Source organism: Dendrobates tinctorius, unplaced genomic scaffold (assembly GCF_039654945.1).
Source record: "Dendrobates tinctorius isolate UK_male_01 unplaced genomic scaffold, ASM3965494v1 ptg000201l, whole genome shotgun sequence".
In the NCBI taxonomy this organism is placed as follows: Eukaryota; Metazoa; Chordata; class Amphibia; order Anura; family Dendrobatidae; genus Dendrobates; species Dendrobates tinctorius.
The window spans coordinates 14,814,048-14,837,604 of NW_027361868.1; positions in this window are offsets into that span (position 1 = coordinate 14,814,048).

Sequence of the window (23,557 nt, forward strand, 5' to 3'; positions counted from 1 at the left end):
CCTGAGGTTCTGGTTTCCAGTCCTGTTCCTGCCTTCTCAAGCTAAGTGTGCTCTGCTATTTTTTCACATGAGATTTGGTCTGGTTTACTCAGTTTTTGTGGTCAGCCAGCCCCTGCTGGGGCTGTGCTGAATTTCCATTCCTATGTCTCTGTTTATGCCAGTTTGCTTTTTGTCCCTGATTAGATTGGTCTTTTTTTTGCTCTGTCTTCAGAATATACCAGAGTGCTGATATAGGGATTTGAAGTCTAGCGACTTCAGGGTTTTTGTTATCAGAAAGTGTTGGACTTTTTTTGGCAGGGTTTTATGCATGATTGCAGACAGCATCTTTCCTTTCCTTTCCTTTCTAGTTAGTGTGGGCCCCATCGTTTGCCACCTTTTCAACAAATGTCTGAACCTATGCAGTGTGATAGAGTTTTGTCTAGGGTGCAAAGTCAGGAGTATAGAAGGCGTAATAAGCTGTGTTTTTTCTGTGGAGATGCCTCTCATATTATTTCTGTCTGCCCTAAATGAGAGAAACGTTTTGCACACACATTTGCTGTAGGTGGCGTACAACCTAAGTTTCTTTAGGCAATTACTCTGATCTGCTCCTTATCCACATATTCCGCCAAGGCTTTTGTGGATTCAGGAGAGGCATTGAATCTGGTGGATTTGGAATTTGCTAAACGTTGTGGTTTTCCCATGATACCTCTGTGGATACCTGTTCCTTTGAGGGTTGTTGATGCTACTCCTTTGGTGGAGAATAAACCTCAGTTTTGGACCCAGGTGATAATGCGGGTCGCCCCAGACAACCAAGAAAATTGTAGATTTTTGGTACTGCATAATTTGCATGATACTATTGTTCTGGGTTTTCCCTGGTTGCAAATCCATAATCCAGTTTTGGATTGGAAATCTGTGTCTGTGGTGAGTTGGGGCTGTCGGTGTGCTCTTGGTGACACTCCTGTTTTCTCCACCTCTCCTCAGTCTCATGATGTTCCTGACTATTTGGCTGATTTTTCTGATGTATTTAGTGAGAGTAAGTCTGCGTCCCTGCCTCCTCATAGGAGTTATGACTGTGCAATTGAGTTGAGGCCTGGGTGTAAATTTCCCAAGGGTCGGCTTTTCAACTTATCTGTACCTGAACACGAGGCTATGCGATCTTATATTATAGAGTCGTTGGAGAAGGGTCATATTAGACCATCCTCTTCACCCTTAGGTGCTGGGTTTTTTTTCGTGGCTAAGAAAGATGGTTCATTAAGGCCTTGTATTGAGGAGGTAAAAGTGGCTGGGACCCTCGGAGGTAGCGACCATGCTATTTTAGAATTTTGGATAACTAGAGGCGGAAGACCTGTGAAGACTCAGACGTCAAGGTTAGATTTCAGAAAGGCAGATTTTTAAGGGATTCAGAAAGAGAATTGGAGGGATCCAATGGCTGGATATCCTTAAAGACAAAAATGTCCAGGAAGGATGGGAAATCTTGAAAAATGAAATTCTCAAAGCACAGTTGTTAACAATTCCGAAAAGAGGGAAGAATAGGAAGCATTTAAGGAAACCAGGATGGATGAACACAGAACTTAAGCACATGCTAAAAAGGAAGAAAAAAATGTTTATAAAATGGAAAGAGGGAGGCATATCTAAAGAAGAATATAATGCTGTCTGCAGAACCTGCAGGGCACAAATCAGATTATCTAAAGCTGAAAATGAATTGAGGCTTGCAAGAGATGTCAAAAGCAATATTAAAGGATTTTGGGGATATGTCAAAAGTAAAAGAAAAGTCAAAGATGCTATAGGATTTTTACAGGATGAAAATGATGAAATGGTAAGACAGGATGTTGAGAAGGCTGAACTTTTAAATTCCTAATTTGCATCTGTTTTCTCTCAGAAAGGAAATGTAGCATCAACTGTTATTCACTGTCCTATTAAGGGAATAGAAGAATCCAGGATATCTATAAACAGAAAGATAGTGAGGAAACACTTAGCTAACCTAAATGAATTCAAGTCTCCAGGTCCAGATGAATTACACCCCAGAGTACTGAAGGAGATAGCAGAAGAAATTTTTGAACTCCTCTCCATAATCTTTGAAAATTCTTGGAGAACAGGAGAAGTGCCAGAAGACTGGAGAAGAGCAAATGTTGTTCCTATCTTCAAAAAGGGGAAGAAGGTGGACCCAGGCAACTATAGGCCGGTGAGTCTGACTTCTATACCAGGAAAGATCTTTGAACAAATTATTAAACAACATGTATGTCAATACCTGGATAAGAATGAAGTGATTAAACAGAGTCAGCATGGGTTTGTAACTAATAAGTCATGTCAGACTAACTTAATTTCCTTCTATGATGTATCACTGATTGGGTGGATCAAGGAAATGCTGTGTTTTGCATATTTTACATATTTCCCATAAGGGATGGGGGCATTGCTCTACAATCACTGCGTTCAGAAACATGTTTTCCTTCTATGACGGTATCACTGATTGGGTGGATCAAGGAAATGCTGTAGATATAGTATATCTTGACTTCAGCAAAGCATTTGACAAAGTCTCTCATACAATCCTTATTGAAAAAATGATTAAGTATGGAATGGACAAGGCAACTGTTAGGTGGATTCATAACTGGCTTAGTGATCGGACCCAAAGAGTGGTCGTAAATGGCTGCACATCCAGTTGGAAGAATGTCTCAAGTGGGGTACCACAGGGCTCTGTCCTGGGCCCTGTATTGTTCAACATCTTTATCAACAATTTAGATGAAGGAATTGAGGGTAAACTGATTAAATTTGCTGATGACACAAAGCTAGGAGGGATAGCTAATACTAGAGAAGAGAGAGAGAGGATTCAAAAAGATTTAAATAAACTGGAGAAGTGGGCAGCAACTAACAGAATGGTTTTTAACAGGGAGAAATGCAAAGTACTACATCTGGGCAATAAAAATGAAAAAAGCAGATACAGAATGGGAGGAATAGGGCTAAGTGACAGCACATGTGAAAAAGACTTGGGTATACTAATAGATCACAGACTGAATATGAGTCAACAGTGTGATGCAGCAGCAAAAAAGGCAAATGCAATTCTAGGATGTATTAACAGAAGCATACAGTCTAGATCACGTGAAGTCATTATTTCCCTCTACTCCTCTTTGGTCAGACCTCATCTGGAATATTGTGTCCAGTTTTGGGCACCACATTTTAAAAAAGACATCAACAAACTGGAGCAAGTTCAGAAAAGAGCGACCAGAATGGTGACCGGTCTGCAAACCCTGTCTTATGAGGAAAGGTTGCAGGATTTGGGAATGTTTAGTTTGCAAAAGAGAAGACTGAGAGGAGACTTAATAGCTGTCTACAAATATCTAAAGGGCTGTCACATTGTAGAAGGATCAACTTTATTCTCATTTGCACAAGGAAAGACTAGAAGCAATGGGATGAAACTGAATGGGAGGAGACACAGATTAGATATTAGAAAAAACTTTTTGACAGTTAGAGTGATCAATGAGTGGAACAGGCTACCACGAGAAGTGGTGAGTTCTCCTTCAATGGAAGTCTTCAAACAGAGGCTGGACAGACATCTGTCTGGGATGATTTAGCGAATCCTGCTTTGAGCAGGGGGTTGGACCAGATGGCCCAGGAGGTCCCTTCCAACTCTACGATTCTATGATTCTATGATTCTATGATTCTATGACTATCGTTCCCTTAACAAGATTACAGTTAAATATCAGTATCCGTTACCCCTGATTTCTGATTTATTCTCCATAGTTAAAGGTGCTTGCTGGTTTACTAAGCTTGACCTCAGGGGGGCGTATAATCTTATTCGCATCAAGCATGGGGATGAATGGAAGACAGCGTTTAATACTCCGGAGGGACATTTTGAGTACCTGGTGATGCCTTTTGGGCTCATTAACGCCCCTTCTGTCTTCCAATCCTTCATTAATGATATTTTCCGGGACTTTGTGGATAAGTTTTTGATCATCTATTTGGATGATATTCTGATCTTTTCCAGTGATTGGGATTCTCATGTGGAACATGTTCGGACTGTGTTCCGGATTTTGAGGGAGAATTCCCAGTATGTTAAGGGATCGAAATGCCTTTTTTGTGTACAGAGGATTTCATTTTTGGGATTTATTTTGTCTTTGTCAACTATTGAAATGGACCCAGCCAAGGTACAGGCCATTTTTGATTGGGTTCAGCCCACTTATTTGAAGGCTCTCCAGAAGTTTTTGGGTTTTGATAATTTTTATCGTAAATTTATAGCTAATTTTTCTGGTATTGCCAAACCACTGACTGATCTGACCAAGAAGGGCACTGATGTGCTGAATTGGTCTCCAGAGGCTGTTTTGGCATTTCAGGAGCTGAAGCGGAGGTTCATTTCTGCTCCGGTTTTATGGCAACCTGATGTCTCACTTCCATTTCAGGTAGAGGTAGATGCTTCGGAGATTGGTGCAGGAGCTGTTTTGTCCCAAAAAGATCCGGTGACTTCTAAAAAGAATCACAGTGCCTTCTTTTCCCGAAAGTTCTCCCCATCTCAACGCAACTATGATGTGGGGAATCGGGAATTGTTGGCCATGAAGTGGGCATTCGAGGAATGGAAACATTGGTTGGAGGGAGCTAGACATCAAGTTGTGGTCCTCACTGACCACATGAATTTGATTTACCTGGAGTCGGCCAAACGCTTGAATCCTAGACAGGCTAGGTGGGCCTTGTTTTTCACACGTTTTGAATTTGTGGTCTCCTTTCTTCCGGGCACTAAGGATGTTAAGGCAGACGCCCTTTCTAGGAGTTTCTTTGCTGATTCTCCTATTGTGACCAAACCTACTACCATCCTAGGTAAGGGGGCAGTTCTTTCTGCCATCTCGCCCGATTTGAGACGTGCCCTGGAAGAATTTCAGGAGGACAAACCTGAGCATTGTCCTATGGGAAAATTGTATGTTCCTGACCAGTGGAGGAAGAGAGTGATGTCTGAAGTTCATTGCTCCACGTTGGCTGGTCATCCAGGTATTTTTGGTACCAGAGATTTGGTGAGTCGGTCTTTTTGGTGGCCCGCCTTATCTCGTGATGTCAGGAATTTTGTGCAGTCTTGTGGGACTTGTTCCCGGTCTAAACCCTGTTCTCATTCTAGTGGGTTGTTGATGCCCTTGCCAGTGCCCCAGAAGCCATGGACCCATATCTTAATGGATTTTATTTCTCATCTTCCTGTCTCTCAGAGAATGACTGTTATCTGGGTGATTTGTGATAGATTTTCTAAGATGGTCCATCTTGTACCACTCCCAAAGTTGCCATCTTCCTCAGAGTTGGTGCCCTTGTTTTTACAACAGGTGGTTCGATTGCATGGAATTCCTGAGAACATTGTGTCAGACAGAGGAGTCCAGTTTGTCTCCAGATTTTGGAAAGCTTTTTGTTCCAAGCTGGGAATTCAGTTATCCTTCTCCTCTGCGTTTCACCCACAGACCAATAGGCAGACTGAGAGAACAAACCAGACTTTGGAGTCCTATTTGAGATGTTTTATATCTGCTGATCAGGATAATTGGGTCTCATTTTTGCCTTTGGCCGAATTCGCCCTAAATAATAGAGCTAGTTCTGCCACATTGATGTCGCCCTTTTTCTGTAACTTTGGGTTTCATCCTCGATTTTCTTCAGGGCAAGTGGAATCTTCAGCCTGCCCAGGTGTTGACACTGTGGTAGAGAGAATGCAGCAGATTTGGGACCAAGTGGTGGATAAGTTGTCCCTCTCTCAAGAAAAGGCCAAGCGGTTTTCCAACCGGCATAGGACCATTGGTCCCCAGTTTAAAGTGGGTGATATGGTTTGGTTGTCGTCAAAAAATATCTCTATGAAGGTTGTGTCTCCAAAGTTCAAGCCAAGATTTATTGGACCTTATAGGATTTTGGAGATTCTTAACCAGGTTATTTTTCGATTGGCTCTTCCAGTTACATATAAGATCCATAACGTGTTTCATAAGTCTCTGTTGAAGAGGTTTGTTGAGCCAGTGGTTCCTATGGCGGCACCTCCTGACCGTGTTGGTTGAAGGTAATGTGGAATATGAGGTAGAGAAAATACTGGATTCTCGTCTGGCTAGACGGAGACTCCAGTATTTGGTCAAGTGGAAGGGTTATGGCCAGGAGGACAATTCTTGGGTCTCTGCCTCTGACATTCATACCGATAGATTGGTTCGTGCTTTTCACCGGGCCCATCCTGATTGGCCTGGTGGCATGGATGAGGGTTCGGTGACCCCTCCTCAAGGGGGGGTACTGTTGTGAACTCATTTTCTGGTTTACCTCTGGCTTCTGGTGAGGGTGGTGGAGCTGGCAGTGTTGACAGAGGAGTCGTGAGTTCTTCATCCATGCTCACTCTAGTGGTGACAGTAGGTAATGAAGCTGATCTAAATGGCAGACACCTGCCACCTGAGGAGGAGGACTGTGAGTGGACATCAGGAGTCTCTGACTGGATTTAAGACAGCCGACTCCCTAATTTTGTGCTGGTGATTTTCCCTGCCCTGAGGTTCTGGTTTCCAGTCCTGTTCCTGCCTTCTCAAGCTAAGTGTGCTCTGCTATTTTTTCACATGAGATTTGGTCTGGTTTACTCAGTTTTTGTGGTCAGCCAGCCCCTGCTGGGGCTGTGCTGAATTTCCATTCTTATGTCTCTGTTTATGCCAGTTTGCTTTTTGTCCCTGATCAGATTGGTCTTTTTTTTGCTCTGTCTTCAGAATATACCAGAGTGCTGATATAGGGATTTGAAGTTTAGCGACTTCAGGGTTTTTGTTATCAGAAAGTGTTGGACTTTTTTTGGCAGGGCTTTGTGCGTGATTGCAGACAGCATCTTTCCTTTCCTGTCCTTCCTAGTTAGTGTGGGCCCCATCGTTTGCTCAGCCTATTTTTCTATCTGTGTTTGTGTTTTCATCTTGTCTCACCGACAATACATGTTTGGGGGCTGTCTATTGCTTTGGGGTCAGCTCTGGGGCAGTTTAGATTTCCCCTTTTCTTGCTTTAGGCTTATTTAGTTCTCCGGCTGTGACGAAGCATCTAGGATCATCGTAGGTACGCTCCACGGCTACTGCTAGTTGTGTGGAAAGGATCAGGGGTCTGCAATCCGCTTAGTTACCAACCTCTCTAGTTTTCTGTGGCTTAGCTTGTTTTTGTTTTTCCTCCTCGGTGACTCATTCATAACAGTGTGGCAGCGAGAGACCAGCGATCAGCGACACTGGACGCTGGTTGCTAATGTAAACATCGGGTATTCAGGAGCCGCGGCTCCTGGATACCCGCTGTTTACCTTGGAAACCGGCGTGCACGCTGGTTTCCAAGGTAAGTGTCTGTTATCAAGGAGTCGCGCGGCTCCAGGATACCCGGCGTTTACATTAGAAACCAGCATCCAGCGTCGCTGGTCCTGATCGCTGGGGCTGTCTATGTGACAGCTCACCAGCGATCAGCCTAACGATGTCCCAGCAATCCCATCATGTCGGATCGTTGGTGGGATCGCTGGGACATCATTTAGTGTGACGGGGCCGTTACACAATACAGGGGTGCTGTTGATAATCCAGATTCCTAAGGGTTAAAGTGTGAAGGCTGGGTTTTCACTAGAACTTCTAGAAGTTTCAAGCACCAAGTCTGCTCAAGGGTGCCTTTTAGAAGTGACGAGCTCAGACAGGTATTACAAGCTGTCAATGGTAGTGGCACAGATGCCAACTACGGTACCTTAATATGCAGGCGGTGTCCTGAGCAGGTGCTTATTAGGTAGTATACCAGACTAGAAGAACAGAGGAAGATGACCAAGGCATAGTACCCATCTACTATCTATCTATCTATCTATCTATCTATCTATCTACAGTGAGGAAGAAAGTATTTAGTCCACCGCCAATTGTGCAAGTTCTCCCATTTAAAAAGAGGCCTGTAATTGACATAATAGGTAGACCACAACTGTGAGAGACAAAATGAGAAAACAAATCCAGAAAATCACCTTGTCTGATTTGGCAAGATTTATTTTGCAAATTATGATGGAAAATAAGTATTTGGTCACCTAACAACATGTAAGATCTCTGTCTCTCACAGACCTTTTTTGGACTTACATGCGCTGCGTGAAATAATACACAATCCAGTTATATTAAAAGATCAATCATTTATTCCCATTTTATTCCAACGCGTTTCGAAGTGGAAAACACTTCTTCTTCAGGGAATGACAAATATATTTGTCATCCCCTGAAGAAGAAGTGTTTTCCACTTCGAAACGCGTTGGGATAAAATGGGAATAAGTGATTGATCTTTTAATATAACTGGATTGTGTATTATTTCACGCAGCGCATGTAAGTCCAAAAAATAAGTTCCATAAGAAGCGATTTACTGGCGTTCACTTGTCTGACCATTTGGACATGCAGCAGCTGATGATTTCCTTATGCCTGATCTCTCCTTTAGCGGGTGAGTGGATTTTATATATCTTTATATACATTGTCACCAGATAAGACCCCATTGCGCTTCTTTGTTCCTATAGTGTATTTTATCACAGCCTCAAACAGTCACACTCCAGACTCCACTATGGTGAAGACCAAAGAGTTGTTGAAGGACACCAGAAACAAAATTGTAGCCCTGCACCAGGCTGGAGAGACTGAATCTGCAATGGGCAAGCAGCTTGGTGTGATGAAATCAACTGTGGGAGCAATAATAATAAAATGGAAGACATACAAGACCACTGATAATCTCCCTCGATCTGAGGCTCAATGCAAGATCTCACCCCGTGGGGCCAAAAAGATCACAAGAACTGTGAGCAAAAATACCAGAAACACACTGGAGGACCTAGTGAATGACCTGCATAGAGCTGGGACTACCATGACAAAGACTACCATCAGTAACACACTACGCCACCAGGGACTCAGATACTGCAGTTCCAGATGTGTCCCCCTGCTTAAGCCAGTACATGTCCAGGCTCATCTGAAGTTTGCTGGAGAGCATTTGGATTATCCAGAAGAGTATTGGGAGAATGTCATATGGTCTGATGGAACCAAAGTAGGACTGTTTGGTGGAAACAAAACTCGTCGCGTTTGGAGGAGACAGAATGCTGAGTTGCATCCAAAGAACACCATACCTACTGTGAAGCATGGGGGTGGCAACATCATGCTTTGGGGCTGTTTCTCTGCAAAGGGACCAGGATGACTGATCCGTGTACATGAAAGAATGAATGGGATCATGTATTGTGAGATTTTGAGTGCAAACCTCCTTCCATCAGCAAAGGCATTGAAGATGAAACAAGGATGGGTCTTTCAGCTTGATAGTGATCCCAAGCACACCGCCAGGGAAACGAAGGAGTGGCTTCATAAGAAGCATATGAAGGTCCTGGAGTGGCCTAGCCAGTCTCCAGATCTCAACCCCAAAAAAAACCTTTGGAGGAATTTGAAAGTCCGTGTTGCCCAGCGACAGGCCCAAAACATCACTGCTCTAGAGGAGATCTGTATGGAAGAATGGGACAACATACCACCAACACTGTGTGCCAACCTTGTGAAGACTTACAGAAAACGTTTGACCTCTGTCATTGCCAAGAAAGGATATATAATAAAACATTGAGATGAACTTTTATTAATGACCAAATACTTATTTTCCACCATAATTTGTAAAATAAATCTTGCCAAATCAGACAAGGTGATTTTCTGGATTTGTTTTCTCATTTTGTCTCTCATAGTTGTGGTCTACCTATGATGTCAATTACAGACGCCTCTCATCTTTTTAAGTGGGAGAACTTGCACAACTGATGGCTGACTAAATAATTTTTTCCCCACTGTATATATCTATTATATTTCTATCTATCTAGCTATCTATCTGTTTTCTATCTATCTATCTGCAAATCAACAGTCCAAATAAATTGTGAAACTCTTTATTCACCCATGAAATAATTTGGACCTAGTCATAGCCTTTGTGAAAGTCTTGCCTTTTCTGCTGGGAGTTCTCTGCTGGAAATTTGAAGAATTATTCAGGAATATTTATTTGTAAACATAGCAAACGTAATAGTTTGCAAAGAACTGAGATAGACTTGCATTACTTTCGTTCCAAACTCTGCTCCATAGTCACTGAGGTAGGAAAAGAAACCAACTATAAATACTAGATGAAATACTTTTATTTTCTGAAGTTTCTGGATTACAAAAAAAGAGATGTATCCCAAGGGACCCAATAAACATGAACAAAGAAACAAGAGAAAACTTTCCAAATCTGTTCATATCTCTTTGACATTATACTTTGACATATCTCAGACTTTGAAATTGATACGAAGACCCGTTTTCTTTTTTTTACCGACAGTGTAGCATAAAACTTGTATATCACCCTTGAGATTATTGATACGTTATCCAGACTATAGTGTTCTATCTGAAATATTCTATATATTGCCTTCTCTTTGTACATTATACGTGTGAGCACAATCAATGTCAGTTACCCTATAGACTTCGCGAGCAACTGAAGAAAAGCAAACATTGAGTGAACTTGTGCCGCTGCCCGCTCTGTTTACCAGTTGCTATTGATCTATTGCATTGTTCTGGTCCTCTCATAGGAATATGTTAATTGACTCAGGGACAATAACATTGTACCTAGATCATCCCCAGAGAACTTGTGCAGCTGCTTACAACAGTAAATCAATCCTTCAAAAGCACCATGATTTATAATGTTACATTTCATTCATGGTATAGCTAAGGCAAAAGTATTATATTTCTTCTTCTACCCAGAAAAATACTCACGGAATAAAAAGAAAGGGAGAGAGCTTACACTCTACAGGAGAGAGAGCACCCCACTGACCATAAGAGCTTACACTCTCCAGGAGAGAGAGAGGATCCCACTGACCATAAGCGCTTACACTCAACAGGAGAGAGAGGACCCCACTGACCATAAGAGCTTACACTCTACAGGAGAGAGAGGACCCCACTGACCATAAGAGCTTACACTCTACAGGAGAGAGAGAGAGTGGGCTTCACTGACCATAAGAGCTTACACTCTACAGGAGAGAGAGGACCCCACTGACCATAAGGGCTTACACTCTACATGAGAGAGAGGACCCAACTGACCATAAGAGCTTACAATCTACAGGAGCGAGGACCCCGCTGATCATAAAAGCTTACTCTCTACAGGAGAGAGATGACCCCACTGACCATAAGAGCTTACACTCTACAGGAGAGAGAGGACCCCGCTGATCCTAAGAGCTAACACTCTACAGGAGAGAGAGGACCCCGCTGACCATAAGAGCTTACACTCTATAGGAGAGAGATGACCCCTCTGACCATAAGAGCTTACATTCTACAGGAGAGAGAGCACCCCACTGACCATAAGAGCTTACACTCTCCAGGAGAGAGAGAGATGACCCCACTGACCATAAGAGCTTACACTCTACAGGAGAGAGAGGACCCCGCTGATCCTAAGAGCTAACACTCTACAGGAGAGAGAGGACCCCGCTGACCATAAGAGCTTACACTCTATAGGAGAGAGATGACCCCTCTGACCATAAGAGCTTACATTCTACAGGAGAGAGAGCACCCCACTGACCATAAGAGCTTACACTCTCCAGGAGAGAGAGAGAGGATCCCACTGACCATAAGCGCTTACACTCTACAGGAGAGAGAGGACCCCACTGACCATAAGAGCTTACACTCTACAGGAAAGAGAGAGGACCCCACTGACCATTAGGGCTTACACTCTACAGGAGAGAGAGGACCCCACTGACCATAAGAGCTTACACTCTACAGGAGAGAGAGAGAGTGGGCTTCACTGACCATAAGAGCTTACACTCTACAGGAGAGAGAGAGAGTGGGCTTCACTGACCATAAGAGCTTACACTCTACAGGAGAGAGAGAGAGTGGGCTTCACTGACCATAAGAGCTTACACTCTACAGGAGAGAGAAGACCCCACTGACCATAAGGGCTTACACTGTACATGAGAGAGAGAGGACCCAACTGACCATAAGAGCTTACAATCTACAGGAGAGAGGACCCCGCTGATCATAAAAGCTTACTCTCTACAGGAGAGAGAGGACCCCACTGACCATAAGAGCTTACACTCTACAGGAGAGAGAGGACCCCGCTGATCCTAAGAGCTAACACTCTACAGGAGAGAGAGGACCCCGCTGACCATAAGAGCTTACACTCTATAGGAGAGAGATGACCCCTCTGACCATAAGAGCTTACACTCTACAGGAGAGCGGGAGAGTGGAATTCACTGACCATAAGAGCTTACACTTTACAGGAGAGAGAGGACCCCACTGACCATAAGGGCTTACACTCTACATGAGAGAGAGAGAGGACTCCACTGACCATAAGAGCTTACACTCTACAGGAGAGAGGACCCCGCTGATCATAAGAGCTTACTCTCTACAGGAGAGAGAGGACCCCGCTGATCCTAAGAGCTTACACTCTATAGGAGAGAGAGGGCCCCGCTGATCATAAGATCTTTCACTCTACAAGAGAGAGAGGACCCCACTGACCATAAGAGCTTACACTCTATAGGAGAGAGGACCCCACTGACCATAAGAGCTTACACTTTACAGGAGAGAGAGAGGACCTCGCTGATCATAAGAGCTTACCCTCTACAGGAGAGAGAGGACCCCGCTGACCATAAGAGCTTACACTCTACAGGAGAGAGAGGACCCCACTGACCATAAGAGCCTGCAGTCTACAGGAGAGAGAGAGGACCCCACTGACCATAAGAGCTTACACTCTACATGAGAGAGAGTACCCTGCCGACCATAAGAGCTTACACTCTGTAGATAGAGAGGACCCTACTGACCATAAGATCTTACACTCTATAAGAGGGAGAAGACCCCACTGACCATAAGAGCTTACATTCTACAGATAGAAAGGACCCCACTGACCATAAGAGCTTACACTCTATAGGAGAGAGGACCCCACTGACCATAAGAGCTTACACTCTACAGGAGAGAGGACCCCACTGACCATAACAGCTTACACTCTACAGGAGAGAGAGGACCCCACTGACCATAAGAGCTTACACTCTGCAGGAGAGAGAGGATCCCACTGACCAAAAGAGCTTACACTCTACAGGAGAGAGAGGACCCCACTGACCATAAGAGCTTACACTCTATAGGAGAGAGAGGACCCCACTGACCATAAGCACTTACACTCTACAGGAGAGAGAGGACCTTGCTGATCATAAAAGCTTACACTCTACAGGAGAGAGGACCCCGCTTACCATAAAAGCTTACAATCTACAGGAGAGAGAGTGTCATGATCCCAGTGCAGGTTTTGACCTGCACATCAGGGGTTAATGTCTTGAGCTCCGTGCAGGCTTTGACTTGCACACCTGGGGTTAATTATTGTGGCCTCTCTTTGGTTCAGGCAGAGCTTTTTATTGCCCTGAGATACTCCAATCCCTGTCAGTTATACTTTTGCCTTTGGCCGAGTGTTGTGACCCCTGTGTGCCTGTTCGTTGTCTTAGCTTGCTTATATGGTTCTGATCTGGTTCTGTCCCCCGTTGTGAGTTTGCCTGTCGATTCTGTACTGTATATCTGCTTCCTGACTTATTGGCTACGTCTTGACTATCTGTCCTGCCTTGCCCTTTGGTAATTGTCGTGCTATCTTGTGCTTTGACCCCGGCCTGATCTGGTTTATTTCCCTGTCTATGCCAATTAGTAACTTTGTTCCGTAGTTACCATTCTGCAGCTCCTAGCTCTCGGGAGTTTAGGCCATGCCCCCAGCAGTCACATGCTTCAGGTCCTGTTGGTCTGAAGCACGCATCTTCTCTGCTGCTGCCCGCTCCACAGGTATCACTGAGCACAGGTTGTCTTACTCAGGACACGCGCACTGGCTCAGTGAGCAAGTGCAGTGTTCCTGACAGAGAGGACCCCACTGACCACAAGAGCTTATACTCTATAGGAGAGAGAGGACCCCACTTACCATAAGAGCTTACACTCTATATGTTAGGCGTCGGATTTCCAGCTCTGCACAGCGGGAATCCCGAGCCTTGCCTCCCGATGGTCTCCCATTCCTTCCCAGCCGCAGAGGAGCTTGCTCAGCAAACTCGTCGGTCCCGGCGCTCTGTCCAGACCAGCTCCGTGGGTTTGCTTGCTGCTGCCACCCCTGGTTCAGCTTTGGCAATGCATGCTGCTCAGCAGCAAGATCCTCCAGGGACTAAGTCCTCATGTCGGGCCACTGAGCATGCCTGTGGAGTGATCTCCCATTGGAGATCAAAGGTCATGTGCTCAGGTCCTGCTCGTGTTCGGATTGGCCCATCCGAGAAGCAAGGAGGATCACGGACGCCTGCGGCTATAAAAGGTTCGCATGGCCGCTCGGCCATGCGCTAAGATAGACTCAAATAGTTTGGTGTGTATGATGATGGATGCATGTATCTGGTGTCTGACTCATTATGAAACCCCTACCCTTTGATACGTCTGTTGTTAGGGTTTAGAGTCTGAGTCAGCGCCTGCTAGTCGCTAGCCTGTAGGCCACAGTGCATACCGGCCGTCTGCACACTTGCACACGCCATTTATTTGATCCCTGTTGGTATCGCAGTCGCGGTGCCGGGCGCTAGCGGTCTAGAGGGACCTCAGTCCTGCTGTCTAAGGGCTGAGTCCTGTGATGTTACGCTAGCGCTTACTCTGCCGAGCTCTGTGAGCGAAAACAGGCTACGGCATCTATTATTTGCGGTAGTGCGGCTCTAAGTCATAAGAGTTCGCCTCGGTACACCTTGGGTGAGGTTAACCCCGTGTGTGCCGTTATTGCACCGCCATATCGCGTCCGCCATTACCGAGCAGCAGTTAACACCTCTGCACGGTGGACCTCAGGCTGCGAACGTACCTAAATACCATCTTATTATTTGGTGTGTTCCGCCAGCCCTTAACATTATCTTAGCGCCAGGGTCTGGCCGATAATGGCGGATGAACAACGACTGCATAGGTACATCCAGCAGCTGGAGGGTAGGTTGGCAGCGCTAGAGCGTTCCACCTCAGCTGCGGATGTTACCTCGGTCGCCGTTCAGGCAGCTACAGAGGCTGTCGCTCGTGTCTCCACGGCCAGTCCTGCCCCGACCTTGTCCCGCCTCCCGCTGCCCGAGAAGTTCTCAGGGGATAGTGCTTCGTGTAGGGGTTTCGTGAGTCAGTGCTCCATTCACCTAGAGCTGCTGGCTACACGATTTCCCTCTGAGCGGGCCAAGGTGGGATTTATCATCTCCCTCCTGTCGGGCAGGGCCTTGGAATGGGCCACTCCACTGTGGGAGCATGGGGATCCCTTGGTACAGAGTGCGACCCACTTCTTGGTCGCTCTGAAACAGGTGTTCCTGGGACCTCAGGTCACTCATGACACGGCACTCCAGTTGCTGGCGCTAACCCAGGGTTCGTCTTTGGTCAGTCAGTATGCCATCCTCTTCAGAACTCTGGTCTCTGAGCTGGAGTGGCCAGATAAGGTGCTCATACCCATATTCTGGAGAGGCCTGGCTGATCATGTCAAGGACGCCCTGGCCACCAGGGAGGTGCCTACCACCCTAGAGGAGCTCATTACAGTCTCCACCCGGATTGACGTTCGCTTCACTGAGCGAGGGTTGGAGCGCTCCAGGTCCCGCCAACGCTATAAGTTGGCTCCAAATTTTGCCAGACCGCTGGAACCCTCGGCCCACCGCCTGAGCCTCCAGAGGCCATGGAGGTGTCCTGCTCTGGGTCCAGGGTCCGGTCCGTGCGGGTACCCCCAGTCTGCTTCCGTTGTCGGCAGACTGGGCACCATGCTAACCTGTGTCCACAGCGGCCGGGAAACGCCCCCGTCTAGTGGTTATCGGAGGGGGTCTACTAGACACAGCTAATTTCTCCTCCAAGCTCCTGTTTAAAGGGGCGTTAGAGTTTGAGCCTTCCACTCTGATGGTGGAGGTTTGCGTGGACTCTGGAGCGGAGGGCAACTTTATGTCATCTGCCTTCGCTCAACAACACGCAGTCCCTCTGGTCTTGCTACCTCAGCCAGTCACCATTAGGGTGGTGAATGGGGCGACACTCCCGTCCCTAATCACCCACCAAACGGCTCCACTGAGACTCTCACTGTCTCCATCTCATCAGGAGATGCTGTCTCTCCTTGTGATGCCAGAAGGTATCGACCAGGTCCTCCTAGGGGTTCCCTGGTTACGGGCCCACTCTCCCCACATAGACTGGTCCTCGGGGAAAATCCTCGCTTGGAGTAAGTCCTGCGAGGGTAGGTGTCTGAGGGACTGCATTCAGGTCGCTACTTCTGAGGTTCCTGCAGATCTCTCCTCGCTTCCCAAGCCATAACGGCAGTATGCAGACGTTTTCTCCAAGAAGGCGGCGGAGATCCTTCCGCCGCACCGCCCTTACGACTGTCCTATTGACCTCTTGCCCGGCGCTGAGCCTCCCCGGGGTCGAGTATACCCCCTATCTCTCCCAGAGACAGAGGCCATGTCGCAGTATATCAGGGAGAATCTGGCAAGGGGATTCATTAGGAAGTCGGTGTCCCCGGCGGGAGCGGGATTCTTCTTTGTCCAAAAGAAGAATGGGGAATTACGTCCGTGCATCGATTACAGGGGACTTAACGCCATAACCGTTAAGAACAAGTATCCTCTGCCCCTGATATCGGAACTATTTGATAGGCTACGGGGAGCGAGAGTGTTTACTAAGCTTGATCTGCGGGGAGCCTACAACCTGATTTGCATCCGTGATGGGGACGAATGGAAGACGGCATTTAACACCAGAGATGGGCACTATGAATATCTGGTGATGCCCTTCGGGCTATGTAACGCCCCAGCCGTCTTCCAAGATTTTGTGAACGATATCTTCCGGGATATGCTTGCCACCTCGGTAGTAGTCTATCTGGATGATATTCTTATTTTTTCTCCAGATATTGACTCCCACCGGAGAGATGTTCGCAAAGTTTTCGATCTCCTGCGGGCCAACTCCCTCTATGCCAAATTGGAGAAATGTGTGTTTGAGCAGGAGTCCTTGCCTTTCCTGGGTTACATCATCTCAGCCCAGGGTTTGGCCATGGATCCTGCCAAGCTAGAGGCGGTGATGGATTGGCAGGAACCCCATTCTCTCAAAGCGGTGCAGCGCTTTATGGGGTTCATAAATTAGTATCGCCAATTCATTCCCCATTTCTCAACTTTGGTTGCACCCGTGGTAGCCCTCACCAAGAAGGGTGCGAACCCCAAACTGTGGTCGGAGACTGTCTCCAAGGCTTTCGCCTCCATTAAGTCCCATTTTGCTAGCGCTCCCATTCTACATCGCCCTGATGTAGATAAGCCATTCATTCTAGAAGTGGATGCCTCCTCCGTCAGTGCTGGGGCGGTCCTTTTCCAGAAGGACTCGCAAGGTCGGAAGCACCCATGCTTCTTCTTCTCCAAGACCTTCACACCGGCGGAGAGGAATTATTCCATCGGGGACAGGGAGTTGCTAGCAATGAAGCTGGCCTTCTCAGAATGGAGACATCTCCTGGAGGGGGCTCGCCATTCTTTCCAGGTGTTCACCGATCACAAAAATTTGGTCTATTTGCAGACGGCTCAGCGGCTGAATTCTCGTCAGGCAAGATGGTCCTTGTTCTTCTCCCGGTTCCATTTCACACTACATTTTCTCTCCGGGGAGAAGAACGTCCGAGCCGATGCTCTTTCTCGCTCTGTGGTGTCATCAGAGGAGGAGGAGGAGCCTCGACTGATAGTCCCATCGGAGAGCCTGAGGACCGTGGCTCTGGTTGCTCTTGAGTCTGTACCTCCGGGCAAGACTTTTGTCGCTGTCCATCTGCGACCGGAGGTCCTCTCGTGGGCTCATTCGTCCAGAGTGGGAGGTCATTTCGGGATCAAACGGACCACTGAACTACTGGCGAGGACATACTGGTGGCCGCATATGGCCCGTGACGTCAAGGACTATATTCAGGCGTGCGTCTCTTGCGCCCAGAATCGGCCCTCTCTGCAGCGGCCCGCTGGGTTACTCTATCCTCTGCCGGTTGCGGACAGGCCCTGGGAGATGGTTGGTATGGACTTTGTGGTGGGTCTGCCCAAGTCCAGTGGCAGCACCGTCATCTGGGTGATCACCGACCATTTCTCCAAGATGGTGCACCTAGTACCACTCTCTCGGCTACCGTCGGCACGAGGCCTAGCGGCATTGTTCATTAAACATGTTTTCCGCCTACACGGCATGCCGGATAAGATTGTCAGCGACCGGGGTCCCCAGTTTGCTTCTCGGTTCTGGAGAGAGCTCTGTTCTCTGCTCAGCATTGAGCTAAATCTCTCTTCGGCCTATCATCCCGAGACGAATGGGTTGGTGGAGAGAGCCAACCAGACCCTGGTGACATATCTGCGACATTTTGTCTCGGCTAGGCAGGATGATTGGGCGTCCTTACTGCCGTGGGCGGAGTTCGCCTTGAACAACGCGGTAGCCGATTCCACCGGTCGGACCCCATTTCTCTTAAATTACGGTCAGCATCCGCGCGTCCCCGTGCCCATGCCCGTGTCATCCACCGACTCTAGGGTGGCAGACTGGGCGGTGGAGGCACGTGACATTTGGGACCGCACGCAGGATGCTATCCGGGCCTCCAAGGAGAGAATGAGGTCCTCCGCTGATACCCGCCGGCGCCCTGCTCTGACCTTTGCCCCTGGCGACTTAGTGTGGCTCTCTGCCCGTAACATCAGGCTGCGGGTGGAATCCGCTAAGTTCGCACCACGCTACATCGGTCCTTTCAAGGTCCTCGAGCAGATTAATCCTGTGGTCTACCGTCTAGCCCTTCCACCACACTTGGCTATCTCGGACACGTTTCATGTGTCTCTCCTCAAGCCAGTTCACATGTCCCGGTTTTCTGAGCCAGCTGCCAGAACATCAGATCTGTCGTCTGACGAATTTGAGGTCAATGCCATCGTGGGATGCAAGGTGATGCGGGGCAAAAAGTTTTACTTGGTGGATTGGAAGGGTCATGGTCCAGAGGCCCGGACCTGGTGGAGAATATCCACGCTCCTCTTCTCATTGCAGAGTTTGAGCGGAGCGAGGCGGGGGGCCTAGGAGGGGGGGTAATGTTAGGCGTCGGATTTCCGGCGCTGCACAGCGGGAATCCCAAGCCTTGCCTCCGATGGTCTCCCATTCCTTCCCAGCCGCAGAGGAGCTTGCTCAGCAAACTCGTCGGTCCCGGCGCTCTGTCCAGACCAGCTCCGTGGGTTTGCTTGCTGCTGCCACCCCTGGTTCAGCTTTGGCAATGCATGCTGCTCAGCAGCAAGATCCTCCAGGGACTAAGTCCTCATGTTGGGCCACTGAGCATGCCTGTGGAGTGATCTCCCATTGGAGATCAAAGGTCATGTGCTCAGGTCCTGCTCGTGTTCGGATTGGCTCATCCGAGAAGCAAGGAGGATCACGAAAGCCTGCGGCTATAAAAGGTTCGCATGGCCGCTCGGCCATGCGCTAAGATAGACTCAAATAGTTTGGTGTGTATGATGATGGATGCATGTATCTGGTGTCTGACTCATTATGAAACCCCTACCCTTTGATACGTCTGTTGTTAGGGTTTAGAGTCTGAGTCAGCGCCTGCTAGTGGCTAGCCTGTAGGCCACAGTGCATACCGGCCGTCTGCACACTTGCACACGCCATTTATTTGATCCCTGTTGGTATCGCAGTCGCGGTGCCGGGCGCTAGCGGTCTAGAGGGACCTCAGTCCTGCTGTCTAAGGGCTGAGTCCTGTGACGTTACGCTAGCGCTTACTCTGCCGAGCTCTGTGAGCGAAAACGGGCTACGGCATCTATTATTTGCGGTAGTGCGGCTCTAAGTCATAAGAGTTCGCCTCGGTACACCTTGGGTGAGGTTAACCCCGTGTGTGCCGTTATTGCACCGCCATATCGCGTCCGCCATTACCGAGCAGCAGTTAACACCTCTGCACGGTGGACCTCGGGCTGCGAACGCACCTAAATACCATCTTATTATTTGGTGTGTTCCGCCAGCCCTTAACACTATAGGAGAGAGAGAGGACCCCACTGACCATAAGAGCTTACACTCTATAGGAGAGAGAGAGGACCCCACAGACCATAAGAGCTTACACTCTACAGATAGAGAGGACTCCACTGACCATAAGAGCTTACACTCTACAGGAGAGAGAGGACCCCACTGACCATAAGAGCTTACACTCTATAGGATAGAGAGGACCCCACTGACCATAGGAGCTTCCACTCTATAGGAGGGAGAGGACCCCACTGACCATAAGAGCTTACACTCTACAGATAGAGAGGACCTCACTGACCATAAGAGCTTACACTCTATAGGAGAGAGGACCCCACTGACCATAAGAGCTTACACTCTACAGGAGAGAGAGGACCCCACTGACCATAAGAGCTTACACTCTACAGGAGAGAGAGGATCCCACTGACCAAAAGAGCTTACACTCTACAGGAGAGAGAGAGGACCCCGCTGACCATAAGAGCTTACACTCTACAGGAGAGAGAGGACTCCACTGACCATAAGAGCTTACACTCTACAGGAGAGAGAGAGAGAGAGAGGACCCCACTGACCATAAGAGCTTACACTCTACATGAGAGAGGACCCCACTGACCATAAGAGCTTACACTCTTCAGATAGAGAGGACCCCACTGACCATAAGAGCTTACACTCTACAGATAGAGAGGACCCCACTGACCATAAGAGTTTTCACTCTACAGGAGAGAGAGGACCCCACTGACCATAAGAGCTTACACTCTATAGGAGAGAGAGGACCCCACTGACCATAAGAGCTTACACTCTATAGGAGAGAGAGGACCCCACTGACCATAAGAGCTTACACTCTACAGGAGAGAGAGAGGACCCCACTGATCATAAGAGCTCACACGCTGCAGGAGAGCAAGAGAGACTTACCTAGTGACTGGAGGAAAACGACTCTGCCGTACAAGCTGTGCTTCGCTGATAATCACTGCTCTGTGTTGTCCCAGTTATATAGTACAAAAAAAATGGATTGCCTATAGACAAGCACACATTTTGTAATTTTAATTAAGTGCAAAAACACAACAAATAACAATAAAAACAATTAAAAATCAGAATGTCCCCACAGATGCATGAGCCTGTCAAAAAAAAAATTCTGGTTACTTGTGAACTTTGGTCTCCTCCTCTAATGATAGGTCCATTCTCCCCTTTACATGTGAACTTGGTTTATTGTCCTTCTTAGTGTATGTAAACTTTTGATTTTGCAGTATTAAAAATGTCTTAAAACATTCTCTCTCTCATTATTCTGGCATTTGGCTAATATTAATAATTATTTTAATCCTATTTGACCTAAAAGGGGAAAGGTTTATCCTGATTTCATGTCAGGTATTGAGAAAAACTTGCAGATGTGTCTTGTGATATAGTGTATGGAAACTTCTAGTTTCAACTGCATATATACCATATTTTTTGGATTACAAGATGCACTTTTTTTCCCCCAAAATTATTTTTGGGGGAAATGGGGGCGCGTCTTTTAATGCGTATATACCTCACCGGTACCGTTGATGCAGGCTGGGATGAGGGGGTGCCCGGTGGTGCTGCTGGGATCTCCGGCGGTGCTGCGGGGGGCTCTGCCAACATTTTGTTAAAGCCCGGAGCCCCCGCAGTTCTGTGGTTTTCTGTGCAGTGGCCTCTGGGAACATGGCTGCCGGGGGGCGGCGCAAGCGCAGATGGAGATCTCGGCATCAAGATCTCGGGAGATGAGATCTCAGCTGCAGTTTTTTTTTTAAATAAATTTGCAAAAACTTCTACATTTCTGTTTTTTTTCAGTCAAGATGGGGTGCAGAGTGTACATTAATGAGAATAAAAATGAACTTTTTTGAATTTACCAAATGGCTCCAATGAAACAAAGAGTGAAAAATTTAAAGGGGTCTGAATACTTTCCGTACCCACTGTAGGTACAATGGGATGATAAAGGGAAAGGAAGTCCCTAATGATAGGGAGCGAGGGATGGGACACCCCCTGACACCAACCCGTGCCTGTCCCTAAGCTCCCCTAACACCCTTCCCCCCGCCACCTTCATGTGCTTAGACCCTGGTGATCACCTAAGCTAACCCTGGCTACTGCACTGGCCAGCAAGGACGCTAGCATCGCAATTGCAAGTAATATAACACAGGGAAATAGACAAACAAGGGACTGACAGAAAGGACCTCAGCTCAGAGGCAGGACTCCAACAGCGGCAATACCATAGTCACAGGAGAGCGCCATACACCCAGCTGGTCTGAGTAGAAGTAACTCTATAACCGAAGATCAGCTCCTGGGTCATGAGAGTATTTAAAGAAAGGTGGGAGTGGTTACCAACCAACATCAGCTGACCATCCTAAAAGAAGCTGCAAGCAAGAGACTGTGTCAAATATAGCGTGGCACTACCGCAGGGTGCGCAAGTAGGTTACCCAGACCAAAGTGAATAATAAAGTAACTTGGCACTCAACTGAATAATCCTTTGCAAATTAGATTTATTTTATAATTTATTGCAGTCCTGGAAACGTTTCAGCCTATTATCGGCCTTCCTCAGTCTGCCGACTGCTATCGCAAAATACTAATCCGGTACCCAAGTAAGGATTCCTATGGAGATTTCAGAATGTCATGTTGATCTAAATGGTATCTCCTATTATTTTAAGAGTGGATATACTGATTTAAATGCCTTGTTTAGATATGGAGGTGGCATACACAGGTGGGACGCGGTATTCCCCCGCTCGGTGATTCCACCGAGCTATGTCGCTGGGTACTCTGCTATAGTGCCATCTTATCTAGCATTTCCTAGAACTCTATGGCAAACTCACCTCTGCTGTATTGCTGAGCCAACTCTTCCATAGCGCTGCGAGGTCTGCAGTGAACTTCTGCATGTTCAGCTCTGTTACTACACTGAGTTACCTCTTCATCATATCCCATGATTCCAGTCTTACTGCCCCAGTTGCCCTGTTCTCACTGGACCACCCTGCTGCACCAATGTCATGTATCAGAGCCGCATTACTGTTGATCAGCAGGACCAATGGCTTTGAGGATCTAAACTCGCCAGGTGAAACATAACAGATAAATAGAAAATATAAGGCTGAAAAATATTTCATCCTTGGAGCAAATTTTAACATCACATGACACAGTACATGAAATACACAACGTACAATAAAAGTAATACATGACAGCTCACCAACATAAAGGATCTTTGGATCCCTATATAATAAATGCAGTTAGAGTGCAGTCACTCATTTACGTAAATTCCCATTGGAACAGAAAACTATGGTTCCGATTCATTAAAGCGATTACACCAGAATTCGTAAATCACTTGGAAAAGTGTCAAAATTTGTGCGCAACTCAGAGTTGTACAAACATTTTGTAAATTCTGGCATTTTCACACTAATTTTTTTCAAATCGGTGGAGCTGTTGCAGGACAGAAGCAAGACGGCGACATGATGGGGGTCTTGATCTCACAGTTCATCTAATTCATGACGAGCCGTGTCAGTCCAGGAGCAAGGTTTCTAGCGAGGCACACGCCACTCATCAAGACCGGTGTGAACATCGTCGTTCGTGATGCGAATGTTTTTAAGATGCGACAACTGTATATCATTTGGCTACAGACTGCTTCTGCCATGGATTATTTGGAAGACTGATGAAACATCTCACAGTCACTTAGCACAACACTTACTAGGACTGAGAATCAATAACCTCTACTACGTTGAGCCAAATTAATTTGTGACCTTATTCAAATG